Source organism: Prionailurus bengalensis, chromosome A2 (genome assembly GCF_016509475.1).
Source record: "Prionailurus bengalensis isolate Pbe53 chromosome A2, Fcat_Pben_1.1_paternal_pri, whole genome shotgun sequence".
Classification (NCBI taxonomy): domain Eukaryota; kingdom Metazoa; phylum Chordata; class Mammalia; order Carnivora; family Felidae; genus Prionailurus; species Prionailurus bengalensis.
Window position 1 is genome coordinate 39,902,423 of NC_057348.1, and position 15,176 is coordinate 39,917,598.

The 15,176-nt window shown below is 40.4% G+C and overlaps 1 protein-coding gene and 1 non-coding gene across 2 annotated transcripts in view; one reads left to right on the forward strand and one right to left on the reverse strand.

The window, feature by feature from the left end:
• The window catches only part of SHQ1 (SHQ1, H/ACA ribonucleoprotein assembly factor), a 101,482-nt gene that overhangs the window by 43,467 nt on the left and 42,839 nt on the right, over positions 1-15,176 (reverse strand). The gene's annotated exons all lie outside the window — the stretch shown is intronic.
• TRNAN-GUU lies at positions 13,283-13,355 on the forward strand. Its single transcript has one exon. It is a non-coding gene; the product is annotated as a tRNA-Asn (tRNA).

The window sequence follows — 15,176 nt, forward strand, 5'->3', positions numbered from 1 at the left end:
TCTGGTATTAGCTTAAAATTTTTTCACCTTAAAGAACTGAGGAAAATTGAGGCTGAAAACTAAAATATCACAGCACTCATTCAAAAATAAGCTGACAAAATCTCTTGGAAAAAAGCCATCAAGTACTAAAGTCTTGTTCAATCTAATTACTTCCTCCTGGTTAGTGAATGAACCTAATTTTAACGCCACCAAAAGCTTACCAAAGGAACCTTTGACAACTCAACAAGTCCCTAGGTCTCCCAACTTCATGACATTCCCTGAAATGTATAAACTATGAGGCAAATTACTAAATGTATAGTAGCCCCACCTCCTTTGATCAGTAAAATACAGCATTTTCAGTTTAACAGTTCCATTCGTATCTTTACAGTCCTGAGACATAAAAATACTGTCTATTGATTTCCTGAAGATATTGGATATGCTTAAATCGACATTTCCCAGTTGACTTTTAGACAGGATAAAAGAATCATGAACTAGATAATGACATCTCAAGGTGCCAAAATTGCTGCCACTAAAATTTTAACACAATTAACACTAGAAAATACACTTCAAAAGAGAAGGAACTTCTGTTTTATTTAGGGATCAGTCCCCAATACCTAGAACAGAAGCTTAGAGCAGCAGACTGTCAATTTCAGTATCTTAAGAATGAATGAATGAATGAATGAATGAATGAATGAATGAATGACACAGTTCTCGCCTGCCTTACACCCTTGCAATTCCTCTCATCCACAGCACCACACACCAGCCCTGAGGATTCTTCCTGGATATGCCCTTGTAGCTGCCCTTTCCCCACAACTCCCTGGGCAATTATCCTCACCTGTACTCTCAGCACCTCATGCCTGGATTATAATATCTTCCAGATATTAATAATAATTAATTATCTTCCAGATAATAATAATTCCAGACTGTCCTTCTAGACTTCTGACACACTTTTTTATGCACTGCTTTCCTCAAGTCCCCTCTCTGTACATGCTTTCAAAGTCCTGTGCTCAACTGGCTCCCACACCTGCTATGCCTTTTCTAACCCACTCCAATGAATAACATCTCAGCCTGCCTTCACGGCCTAGCATTAAGACTTCACCCTTCAGGGAGCCTCGGCTCACTTCCTAGTCTTCAGAGCTCTTTACTGAACCCTGCAAAGGAATGTGGAAAAGAAAGAGATGATTCTCCCCACAGTCCCCCTGCTCATTTCACAGAAGCAGAACCTGAGGCTCAAGGTTGATAAGGTATTTACAGGATCCAAATTCTGAACTCATCAGCTTGCAGCGAGCCACCGTGCTACACTACCCATACATTCGTGGCCCACTCCGTCTACAGCACACTTTTATTACTCAGGAGTTAAATAGTATGTTCAAAGCAGGAGCCGTCACTTATTCAAAAATTTTAACTATGTGGCTTCCTCACGTGCAGATGGGAAGAATGCCAATAAAAACCCCAATGCTCAACTGGGTAAGAGAAACAAATACTTTGAAGGCCTAAAACTATATTTGGCTAAGTCACGGCCAGAACTGTGATATATCAGAGTGGCCTAGATAAACTATATCAAATGACTCATGTGAATCCCCCCACGGCAGGCCTATTTTCATTACATGCCTATGTAATGCTGTATGCACAGTTTGATGACAGGAGGCACGAAATACAATCAAAACTCACAGAAGTGATGAAACCAAGTTAGCCACATTAACCCAAGAAGAAAAAAAATCAAGAGAGAACTAACTAAAGTGTAAGAATGTGTTTTAATGTTTATGTGTGTGTGTGTGTGAGAGAGAGAGAGAGAGAGAGAGAGAACACGAGGGAGGAAGGGCAGAGAGAGAATCTTAAGCAGGCTCCACTCTAAGTACAGAGCTCCATGCAGGGCTTGATCCCACAAACCAGGAGATCGTGACCTAAGCTGAAATCAAGAGTCAGAGGCTAAAATGACTGAGGCACCCAGGTGCCCCTAAAGTCTAAGGATTTCTCAAACAGTTTTAATTGCCACAGAGAAGAAAATGTCAGGGTAAGCATATGCCAATTTCTTACTTTCTTTCTCTCTCTTTTATGGGGGGCAGGGGTCCAGGGAGAAGGAGTTTACTTTTATAACTACCAACTGAAAGTTTTAAAAAGTTAACCATGTATCTTTACCAAAAACAGACACACACACACCCTCAAATCAGAAACGAAAAAGTATTTACTTTAAACTTACAAAAGCCCTTCTACAGTGTGACACCCCAGAATACTGTCAAGCCAATTAATAGAAAGTGCAGGATTTGGGTGGGGGGGAGGTGGAGACAGCGCCTGGGTGGCTCAGTAGGTTAAGAGACCAACTCTTGATTTTGGCTCAAGTCATGATCTCATGGTTTGTGAGTTGGAGCCCCGCATCAGGCTCTGTGCTGACAGTGCAGAGCCTTCTTGAGATTCTCTCTCTACCCCCCCCCCCCGTTTCTTCCCCCCTTGTGTTCTCTCTCTCTGAAAATAAGTCAACTTAAAAAAAAAAAAAAAAGCAGGATTTGGAGCAAGACCTCACAGTAAATAATTCAGCGAGTGAAGAAAAATGGGAAAAATGGGAGATGCACTGGCTTGAAGGATGGTGCGAAATGGAGCAGAAAGGAGACGTAAAATGGGGTAGATTCAGGGAACAACAAGAAAAGATCATTAGACTGGAGCAGATGGGAAATGGGGAGAGTAGGCAGGTGAGTTGGGAAGAAGAGTGTAACCAGGGATGGGGAGACAGGTGTCCTAAGGATGAGGTGCACAGGCCTAAACACAGCTGTGCAAGGATAAGAGGCCTGACTCCAAGGATTTTTACTAAGAAGGGTATGGAAGTAAGGTCATATGTTTAATGAAAATCCATAGCAACCACTCCCCTAATGAAATTCTATAGCTTCCGTTAGCAGACATGCCTAAAGTAAGGTTGCCCCCCTGCTAAGGGCCATGGGCAAATTCACATCTTCATTATCACAGAAGAATAATAATACAAGAAATGTCAAAAATAATCTTTTTTTTTTAAAGAGAAGTTACATTTTACTTGCATGTTTTAATCCCTACTTTCTTTAAAAAAAAACTGGGGCGCCTGGGTGGCGCAGTCGGTTAAGCGGCCGACTTCAGCCAGGTCACGATCTCGCGGCCCGTGAGTTCGAGCCCCGCGTCGGGCTCTGGGCTGATGGCTCAGAGCCTGGAGCCTGTTTCCGATGCTGTGTCTCCCTCTCTCTCTGCCCCTCCCCCGTTCATGCTCTGTCTCTCTCTGTCCCAAAAATAAATAAATGTTGAAAAAAAAAATTAAAAAAAAAAAAAACAAAGGCAAATACACATAGAAAAAAAACCTTAAACATATATACACTTGAATAATATTACAGTTTATCTCTACATTCACTGAACATATCTAAGTGCCTGTGTGTGCCCACCACTGTTTGACATGTGGGATTACAGTTGTTGCTGCTGCTTTAAACTTTCCCCTGTTTTCAAGCTTCTCCACAATAAACATTTATTTAACAAAAAGTTAGACACATTTGGCCACACAGCCAACCCTTGAAATAGTGGCAAGAATGCTAAAAAGTTTTAATTCATATTTAAATTTTCTTTAAGTTGTAGTTTTGAACCACAGAGAGGCAACATTTAGATCAGGTAATTTTAGAAAATCACATGCAAGGCAGTTTTGAAAAGAAAAGTTGTGCGTTCCCCAAAAGCTGTGTTGTCACTGCAGGTCTCATTCAAAGTATTTTCACGGTAAGCTGTGTGACAAAAAAAGGTAAGAGAACTGGGCTACTGGCAGTTGACAATCTAGAACAATAAGTACATTTAAATTATCTTCTCCCCAACAAAGTGTATTGTTACTCCAAGGTCATACTTGATCTCTTTTGTTCCCACTAAACCACCACAGACTACAGCCACACAGCCAAGAGATTCAGGAAGCTTGCAGGTTTTTCTGTCTCTGTTGTATTGACTGCTCTTTCTCTCAGGTTGTCAACCACTTATCTAATAGTGATCAGCAAAGAAAAAAACTGGCCTTGCTCCAAGCTCTGACAGGACCAGTGGCCAGAAGCCTTTGGGGACTCAAAGTACCTGGCTCCTGAGGGGCTTCACCCAGTTGTGGGCTCATCACAGAGCATACAGGTATAAAAAAACTTCTCAGGCCTCAGTCTGAGAACATTTTTTCTGCTGAAAGGGACTGGAGAAAATTGACCATTTTCAGCTAGTTCACTGCCTGGTCCAAAGCAGGAAAAAAAAAGAAGGTGCTTTGCACAATAACCACAGTAACTACTGTCACTACAGCAATGCCCCAACAGGCCTCTCCAAGATGTTGTATCTCCAGAGAGTTAGGGAGTCTCCAGATAGACGTGGTCTTTCCTTAAGCCAACAGTAACCATGGAAGAAAGGCTTCTGGGACCAAGATCTCTTGTTCATTTGTGAAGGCAGTTTAAAATCAGTATCCTGGTATTATAAATGACAAGGGCCATGAACGTTTTACCTCAGGAAAAATGCACAATAGCAACAAAGAGAAACATAAAGAAAACAGGGATGCCAGTCAACAAGCAGGTGGGCAGTGAACAGTATTTAACACATTCTCTGGCTACTCATTCTCCAGCTTTCCTTTAAACAGTAGGTAAACTAAGAGCAGTGTTTTCCTGTTCTGATATATGTGGCATTTCAGGTTTATAGATCTTAAAAGAGAAACAAGACTAAGCTATTCTAAACTAGAAGACACTGGCTACTTGAAATCTCCCTATTAATAGATCAGGTTTGGCAATAAATGTCTTACTGACAGACCAGCTCATGGTTGTAAGCACTTAAAAGACAGGGCTCCCATCACTAAGAGATTATCAGAATAGTGGATTTTTTTTTTTTTCTGGCTAAAAGTCAGCAAAAGAAAAAACTATCAATTGCTAACTCTATATAGTAAGACCTAAATTTCTTTTCAACTACTGATACATTATAGCTACTATATGGCTATTGTTTTCTGAGTATCTAGTTCTACCCTTTAGAGTTTTGAGCTACACAAGACAAGAGGCCAATCAGAGTAAAGGAAAAAGAGGTGGTTATTGGGAATACTTGAAGGGAAACACTGCTTGGTATTTATTTATAAAATCATCTCAAAATAAAAGCCAACACTGCTATCATCTTAAAATGCACAACTTAGTAGATATCAGTTAGATTACTGGGATTTTGATGAGACCACATTATCAGGAGGGATAACTTATGAATTACTTCTAACATTAATTTTCATAGATTATTAACCATAAAAAGGGATGATAGGGTAATTGTGTCAAATTAATCAAAATTAAGAGAATCAAAGTGTGGTAATTTGCTTCAATACCAGGCCCTGTTAGGAAGTAGCTTAAAGTCAAGTCCCCAACAATTAACACAAACATACATTAAATTCAGCTTTAAGAAAGCTTTTCAATCCATTTTATCGGTTTTTTTTTTTATTATTATTCTCAAATTCCGCATATAGCTATTTAGGCTCTTGCACTTGGGAGTTGTAATAAGAAACACGTATGAAGCAATAAGAGTTACTATTTTGAGCACAATTTATAATCCTGTGCCAGTTTTTTAAACATTGTTAGTTCTTAGAATTACATGTATTGTTATTATAGCCACAAACAAAATTAACACAAAGCAAACAAACACTTTGTAGATACTTCTTTTGCCTGGGGAAAACAACCCCAAGTGCGACCCCAATTCACCGTCAAGTCTCAAATCAGGCAGTACCTCTTCTAGGAATAGGATTCCAACACTCCCTCAGGTTGGTGCCAGATGGCTGGCACATCTAATATGGGAGTTAGTAGCTACCTACCTGCTCTACACCGAGTACTTTCCACACATTACATCATTTAACCCTTCCAATTAGGTACTTCCTTCCTCACTTCATAAAGAAAAGTGAGGCTCAAGGACATGGAGCTGGCCAAGATGACAGTTAGGAAGCAACTGTAGGATTTGAAAGTAAGTCAGGAGTTGAAAATAAGTACTTCTGCCTCCCAGCCACCATATGCAATAAATACCGTGTCAGTATTTATCACCTGGTGTGGTGAACTCCTGGACAGCAAAAGAAACATGGCACCTCCTCACCTTTCTTCCCTGGGCTAGCACAGTGTCTGACAAACTATAGGAGTCTGTTCAATAAGGCTAGTTGTTAATGTGGTCTGGAGTACATAAAGCCCAAGTTTAGAAACATCTGGCCAAACTGCTCAGTCAGTGTCTAGTTGTCAAACCTGTATGCGATCTATGGATTTATGTTATTAAGTCACAACACATGTGAGATAAACAGTTTATCTGTGCCTTCCCTTATTATGTCTATTCCCTGACAAGAAAGAACGCAGCTGTGCCAACTTCCTCGTATCACTGTACCATCAAAAGTTCAAGTAGTAGATTTAACCCAAGGCTGCCTTTTGCCTTTTCTGCTCTAACAATTCCTACAAGGTTTGCTGGTTTGAAAGGACAGCCTTGACATTAACTCCATTTTCCTTCAAGTCACCTGTCAAAGTAGTGGTTGCTTCAGTCTAGAAATACATAGCAGGATGTCATCAAAATTGCATAATGGAGGCATGACTAATTTCTAATTTCTTCTGAAATTAAGAACTGGACATCCAAATTTAAGATAGAACATTAAAAAAAAAACCTTTCTACAAAGGTAGAAAAGGTTAAAAAGCTGAAGATTCATGGGAAAAAGCTCTGGAAACAGTTGCTTTTAAATCTAAACCTTTAAAAAAAATAAGAAGAATCTAAAATTTTGTAATTCTGCGGGCAAAACGTCAACTGTTCCACCTTATGAGTACAGCTTGTATCTCAATGCCTGGTAGTTCGATTTCAAATAAATTCTTGTTGTTGACTATTCACACTATGAGACTTTATTTTTCCAATAGATACTACCTAATAGTCACAGTTCTGACTCATTCTATGGATTTAACTTAGTTTAGAACTGGGAAAGCTAAAACTGTGCATAAAGTCAAAAAGAACATATAGGACGAAAGACAAGTGGATTCCGCAAATGGCTCATAGCAAGAAAAAACAAACCCAGCCTGAAAAGCCTTCTGAGTCCTTTCTGGGGATATGACCTAGGGAGGAGTACCTCAAGAGAGGAATTCCCAAACCTCAGGAAGACAGCAATGTGCTACGGTGACAGCATGCTTACTGCTAAATGAGGTGCACGCTGGTAGAACTGAGTTACACTTCTTTACATTTTAATCAAGTATAACAAATATAATTTAGTAAAAATGGTTAGGTATCTGTATCTACATGTAAGTTTAATGTACATTAAAAGGTTACATAGAGTTTTGATAATGAAATTTAGATCTTAGAATTCTGGTCCCACGCTATAAAAGGCTAAAGAAAGATCACTAAAAAGCTACACACAGGGGCACCTAGGTGGCTTAGTCAGTTAAGTGTCCCACTCTTGGTTTCAGCTGAGGTCAAGATCTCTCTCATGCACTGGCAGCTTGGAGCCTGCTTGGGATCCTCTCTCTATAGCTCTCTGCCCCTCCCCCAATTGCGCTGTCTCTGTCCCTCTCAAATAGAAATAAACTTAAAAAAAAAAAAAGCTACACATAAATAATCTTTGTGCAGTCCTAGCTAATTTCCCTCTGATGTAAAAATGATGTAACAATTTCACCTGTTCCGTGTGGAACAGTTATGCAGCCCCAGTCTGCTTGCTCCTGGTGTCATTTCTTAGCTGCTTGGTACTTAATCTGAATCTGTTTCCACATGTGTCAACAGAGGGGGACATTCTTGAGAACTGCTAAGGGAAGGAAATGAGACAATGACCGTGTGAATACTTTACAGATGACAAGGGAAGGAAGACAACAGGCCATTCAGGATCATTAGGCCTGTGCGTTTGCTTCTTCCTTATCAAGCCCTCCCCTCACTTCTACTCAAAAGCACCCACCCTATGGGGGTCACAGGGAGGTGTGGTACTAGAATCCTGTGACCCATCCCCTTCATCCTGACCAGGCTCTGGCTCTCAAGAGTAACACAAAGTAAATGGAAAGAAAGGTAAGGGATCTGCCTTGTTTTTTTGTTTTTGTTTTTTAAGGTTTCTGGGCATAGCTATTTAGGTAATGAAGATTATCTCCCACATCCTTCTCCAATCTACTCCTGGAACCCACGGGGATGAGACTCAGCTTCAAGCGGGACTGAAAGAGCAGAGATCTGGCACAAGCCCTCAACACAGCTGGAAATTGGCAGATGCAGGAGGGTGTGAGAAAAACAGCCTGGCACTTGGAATGCCTGGGAGTCCAAATGAAAAACCTGGGACCCACACAGGCTGACTTGGGCAATGAGACATGCTATGGCTCTTAGAGTATTATTGACAACCTCTACTTCATTGCTAATACTTAGACTTTTGAAAAATTTTATCTTAAAGATCACTGCTTTCTAATTCTTTTTTTCAAGTCCCCAAATTGGCAATGCTACCTTTCCACATGGCAACAACAGGCTACAAATGGGCATGTATGTCCCAGGCTCACATAGGCCTCATTACTCCAGACTGTCTTAAGTCCCGCCATTGTCATTCACTTACCCGTCTGGACAAGTAGGCATCTCAATTCGCTTCTCCTAGTGTTGAGGGCCTTATTCTCATGGGAACAAGCAAGATCAGCTACTTCTCACCCTCTGGGGAGGACAAGAAAAAGCTGAAATGATTCCCTTCAACACTGGCCACTGTTTAGGAAGGAAGACAGCCAAAGGCTTCTGCTAACTCAGAAAGGCTCTCCTCCAACTGTGTATGTATGTATATCTAGAGCAAGGGTAGGCACATTTTTTCTGTAAAGAGCCGAAGAGTAAATATTTTGGCTCAGCAGGTCACATAATATGTTTCAACTGCTCAACTCTGCCATTATATCCCAAAAGTAGCCATAAACAATATAAAGTGAATGAGCACGAATGTATTCCAATAAAGCTTTATTTATGAGCACTAAAATCTGAATTCCATATAATTTACGTGTGTCATGAAACACTATTTTGATTTTGTGTTCAACATCTAAAGATGTAAAAAGCATTTTCGGCTCATAGGTCATATACAGTATGGATTTGGATTTGGCCTATGAGTTCATTTAAGATATCTTCCTAATGGATTTTCTCTTTTGTAACTTGTAAATCCTTGTATTTTGTATCTTACCTTTGTCTTATCATTCCTATTACATAATAAACTCCTTAAAAGCTAAGGCCAAGTGATATATATTCCTATAACTCTTAGCTGATTCTGTTATGATGCCTTGCACAGAGAAGGGGTTTGATTTATTTATGTTGCATAAATGTCTCCTGCTCATTATTTTTCAGTATTAATTCCTATTTAAAGAACTCTAAATTGCAAGAATACAAATCTTCCATGTTTTCCAGACAACATGTGAAGTACTTTTCAACTAACCTCATCTAGGCCTGTTGCTATTACTGTGCAATAGGACCTTGATTCATTAGGATCAAATAAAATGTTTCTTCTTTGTTCTCCCAAATTTGTCTTTAAATATATACAATTTTCTGCCTTTGTCCTCTTAAAGAAATTAAAGTTACCTCCTTAAAAATTCAGATCAATATCTACCTTATGACCCAGCAATAGCACTGCTAAGAATTTACCCAAGGGATACAGGAGTGCTGATGCATAGGGGCACTTGTACCCCAATGTTTACAGCAGCACTTTCAACAATAGCCAATTATGGAAAGAGCCTAAATGTCCATCAACTGATGAATGGGTAAAGAGGTTGTGGTTTATATATACAATGGAATACTACTTGGCAATGAGAAAGAATGAAATACGGCCTTCTGTAGCAACGTGGATGGAACCAGAGAGTGTTATGCTAAGTGAAATAAGTCATACAGAGAAAGACAGATGCCATACGTTTTCACTCTTAGGTGGATCCTGAGAAACTTAACAGAAGATCATGGGGGAGGGTAAGGGGAAAAAGAGTTAGAGAGGGAGGGAGCCAAACCATAAGAGACTCTTAAAAACTGAGAATAAACTGAGGGTTGATGGCAGGGTGGGAGGGAGGAGAAAGTGGGTGATGGGCATTGAGGAGGGCACCTGTTGGGAGGAGAACTGGGTGTTGTATGGAAACCAATTTGACAATAAAGTCATATTAAAAAAAAAATTCAGATCAATAAAAAAATCTCAAAACTGACTTATTTTATTATATTTTACTTTAGAGACAGAGAGAGACCATGAGTGGGGGAGAGGAATAGTGGGGGAGAGAGAGAATCTCAACCAGTCTCCACGCTCAGCACGAAGCCTGACATAGGGCTTGATCCCATAACCCTGGTATCATGACCTCAACCAAAATCAGGACACTCAACCAAATGAGCCACCCAGGCATCCCTCAAAATTGACTTTAGATTTATTTTAAAAAGGCACTGATTACAGAAAAAGATTTTAAGCCATAATATCAAACCATATAACTAACCTAGTTTTTGACACTGTTGAGCTCTAAAGCTGCAGAAATAAACAAAACTTACCTTAAATAGTATAGGAAATATAATGCAAATTTCAATTGACTAGATATGAGTAATATTTAAGAGATAGCTGATTCTGAGCTATACTTACCAGCAAGCATTACTATATAAATCAAATTTCCAAAGAACCCTGACACAAAGATTTCAAGTGATTTTTTTTTTGTAGCAGAATCACTATAAACTCTTAATCATCTATGGCAATTAAAAGGCAAATTATCTTTGTAAACCATACAGGAAATACTGCCCTCTACAGAGTATTTTATAAGAACAAAGAATGTTTTATATAAATGTAACCCATAAATTACCATGAGAGCAACTTTTTAAAATTCTAGTGATACCAATACTTAATGAGTGACAGGATTATTAGAGGAAAAAGGAATCCGATGGAAATGACTGGAATTTTATTTTCTTCACCTTAATGTTTATGCACACATACAATATCCTTCTATACAGGAGCGTGTGTATAAACCCACAAATACTCCAAGGACAAACAGTAAGGATAAACAGAAAGAATGTGCCAATTTAAGAGACTGGGAACACAGATTTCGGCTCTGAGGAAGAGAGGAAAAGGAATCTGCTTTGCCACATGGCAGGACAAGCCAAGGAGAGAAAGGGGACAAGGACTGGCTGAGTCATGACCGCACAGCAGAGCCCTGTCCTCCCTCTCACACACTCGGGCTGCAGGGCCTGTGCCCTAGGGCTCTGAGGCCCTCCTTCTTTGCCATGGAAGTGGTCAGCACAAACAGGCACAGATGGTACTTCAATATTTTATTCGAGTTCCATGCTATTTAAATTTCCTTGGGGCGCCTGGGTGGCGCAGTCGGTTAAGTGTCCGACTTCAGCCAGGTGGTGATCTCGCGGTCCGTGAGTTCGAGCCCCGCGTCGGGCTCTGGGCTGATGGCTCAGAGCCTGGAGCCTGTTTCCGATTCTTTGTCTCCCTCTCTCTCTGCCTCTCCCTCATTCATGCTCTGTCTCTCTCTGTCCCAAAAATAAATAAACGTTGAAAAAAAAATTTAAATTTCCTTAAAGCACTAGGACTGTTCCACTCTTAGAAACATTTTAACTGCAGTGGGGAACTGGCTAGAAAATGAAAAGTTCAACAACAACTCGAGAAAGAAAACAGAAAGTTAAGTTCCTCCTGGATAGGGGGCAGGGAATTAGGTGATAACCACGAAGAACTAGAGAAATCCATTCTGGTGAGCCAGTTAACTCATCCAGGAAAGGGAACTATTTCGCAGGCTGTAGGCCAAAGCTCAGATATCAACTCGGAATTGTCACTGAGGAAACGCTATTCTATACACTTGATGCTGTTCACTCACAGCATTTAGAACACTCCCCTCCATCCCGCTATGTCTAAGTACCACTCACCCTTCAAGTCCCAATTCAAATCTCATGCCTTAAGTGAATCTTTCTCTGATTCCTAGTGAAATGTCACCTCTCCTTTTTTGAACTATTTCGTCTGTGCCTCACATACTTACAACCATCTACTATGTATTGTGGTTGTGATGGACTTCTTAGCTCCCTGATGAGTGCATACACTCCCCAAATACAGTACACGGTTCTAATTCATCTTTCTGCAGCTCTTTATATTTACAGGTTACTCTACTCTACACATAATAAATTGCATTTTAGTGGGTACCGACAAAGTAACTGTTGAATGAATAAATTAATAGATGAACTCATCAACCAATTAACAAGTACTTTAAAATGACAGGAAAATGGAGTAAGAACTGAGAATCAAAAGTCAAATAATGTAGAGGCTCCCTTCTTTGGGAGGTTACATGTCTTAAATGACAACTTAAAGGCAAGTCTGTTTCCCCGGCTTTATTATTTTCACCGAATGTATTTCTCCTCTGAACTACTTATTACGAATGCAATTTTTTAAAAACCTGATAGTTGTATAATTCCGTGCCCCCCCCCCATGAGAATCTTAAGCTCCCTGAGTTCGTGACTTGCATGTCCCCTGTTCACAAGCATACCTCCAGACTCAGCTGAGCACCCTGACACAGCGAAGGCTCAACAAATAGTTGAATAACTTGCAAACTAGTTTTACATCAGGTATTTAAGGAGTGACATTAGAAGGTCTAACAATTCTTTAAAATGTCCGTAACACAGGTGCCTGAGTGGCTCAGTTGGTTGAGTGTCCAACTCTTGATTTTGGCTCAGGCCATGATCCCAGGGTCGTGGGATCGAGCCACCTGTCAGACTCTGTGCTGAGCAGGGAGTCTGCTTAAAATTCGTTCTCTCTCTCCCCCTGCCCCTCTCTCCCACTCACACTCTCTTGCTCTCCCTTTCAAAATAAAAAAGTAATAAAATAAAATTTTCATAATACAGAACTCATAAAAATTAAATACAGATAAATGTCAACATGGGAAAATCCTTGTGATTTCACCTTTTAGTTTTCAAGTTGGGGGTAACTGTTACAACTCAATAAAAAGAAGACTTTGGGCTAAAGAGAATTCAAATGCTAAAAACTCATTTATCTTCAAGGTTGCATCAGAACTCAGATTCACACAATATACTTGTCATACCCCAATTTCTTGGACAATTGCTCTCCTTAAAGAAAAAGAACAGTCCCAAGCCCCGTGCTATGGTTCTTCTTATCTTTCACATAGAATGTACTATTATATCTATTTACAGAAGGGCTAAGTAAGGCAGTCATTTCTGAAAAAATGATGATTAAGTCCGACAATGACTCATACATAGGCCTATTAATTATATGAAGCAAAATCAGCTTTTGGATGGCAACAATAACTAATCTCCTGAAGGCTGTTTCTTGGGTTATAGCCTGACATGTGGCTACGAGTCCTCAGAAGTCAAACATTTATAGAAAGGTAGGTTTCTGATAGTCTTAAAAACAAAACAGAACCAGGGCACCTGGCTGGCTCAGTTGGTAGAGCATGCGACTGTTGATCTCAGGGCTGTGAGTTCAAACCCCACGCTGGGTGGAAATATTACTTAAAAATAAAATCTTTTGGGGCATCTGGGTGGCTCAGTCAGTTAAGCATCCAACTCTTTTTTTTTTTTCAACGTTTATTTATTTTTGGGACAGTGAGAGACAGAGCATAAACGGGGGAGGGGCAGAGAGAGAGGGAGACACAGAATCGGAAACAGGCTCCAGGCTCTGAGCCAGTAGCCCAGAGCCTGACGCGGGGCTCGAACTCACGGACCGCGAGATTGTGACCTGGCTGAAGTCGGACTGAAGTCGGACGCTTAACCGACTGCGCCACCCAGGCGCCCCGAGCATCCAACTCTTGATTTGGGCTCCACCCTGAGCATGGAGCCGGCTTAAGGTACTCTCTCCCTCTCTCTCTGTCCCTCCCCTGCTTGCATATGTGCACTCTTTCAAAAAAAAAAATTTTTTCTTAAATAAAGTCTTTAAAAAACAAAAAAACCCACAGAACCAAAAAAGATTATTTCACACATATGTTTTCATTAGCCAAAAAAAATATGTATACAACTGTCTGATCAAGAATTACAATGTTTTCCATAAAATGGTGAATAAATTTAAGCACAGTGGTTAAGAACCCACACTTAAAAAACAAAAACAAAAATCTTTTATAAAGGAAAATCACATGCAAATGGAGACTACAGGATAGTGAACTACATCACTCAACTTTAAGCAGCTACCAACTGAGGGCCAACCTTGTTTCACCTGCACCTGGCCCACTTTCCCCCACCCCCTTGTGGATTATTCTGAAGCAAATCCCAGGCTTCATACCATTTCATTTATAACTATTTCAACACATCAAAAGCCATAGACTTTGAGGCAGATAGACCCGGTGTCAAGTCTAGGCTCTACCAACTAATAGTTGTGTGACCCTGGGCAAGTCACTGAGCTTCTCTGAGCTTGTCTTCTATCTGCAAAATGGACGAAATGAGATAAGGTACCTGAGGAATGAAGCCTAGCACTGGCCCACAGAAAATAGTTAATATGGCAGTTGCGGTTTTTTATTACTATACGAGCATAGAAAGGCAGGACTCTTTCTGACTCATTTCCAATGAGCCCCACAAAGGACAAAACAAATAGCAAGTATTCCCATATTTTAAAAAGAGATACTAACCTCTCTATGCTAAAGTTACAGAGGGACGAACAAAAAACTGGTGATTTATGACCCCCCTCAGCCCAACAGTGACCTCCAGGAGTTTAAGGAAAACAAGTCCAGAAAATCTCTTTGGATAAAACTACAGTGTTATGGGGTTTCAACCACCCACCACGGGGGAGGGGAGGAACTACCTTCTGGTCACCATAAACCAAGAGAAAGGGAATTTTAAGAGAGTCCCCTAGAGAGTGTAACCTATCACCCCTAGAAATTGTGGGGTACAAAGACTGGTGACTGACTCATACCTGATAAAAGCCCACCAGTGAGAAGCAGGAAGGAGCAGCCTGTGGTGGCTGTGTGGAAGCTTGCCCTGGAACAGCAAAGAGGACCCCCACCCCTTCCACCCCCAGTGCTGGCTTCCCAACCTGAGGCAGGCTGGGGATGGGGAAGGGAAGATTTACTTTTTTAATCAAGTTCAAAGAGGACGTTTTAGGTACTTAAAAGAGATTCTTGTAATTTAAAGTGACATAAAAATTTAAAGAATACCTATTATATAAGATAGGTGTGTATGTGATATGATATTTATAGGTTATATATTCCATCCAGAAACAATAAAAGAACAGACAGAATGAGTTCAAAGGGGGAACTGAGAGAAAAAACTAAGCTGTTTCCCATGATGTTCAGCATCTTCCATAATAGTTACATTATATGTTCAAAAGCCCAGCA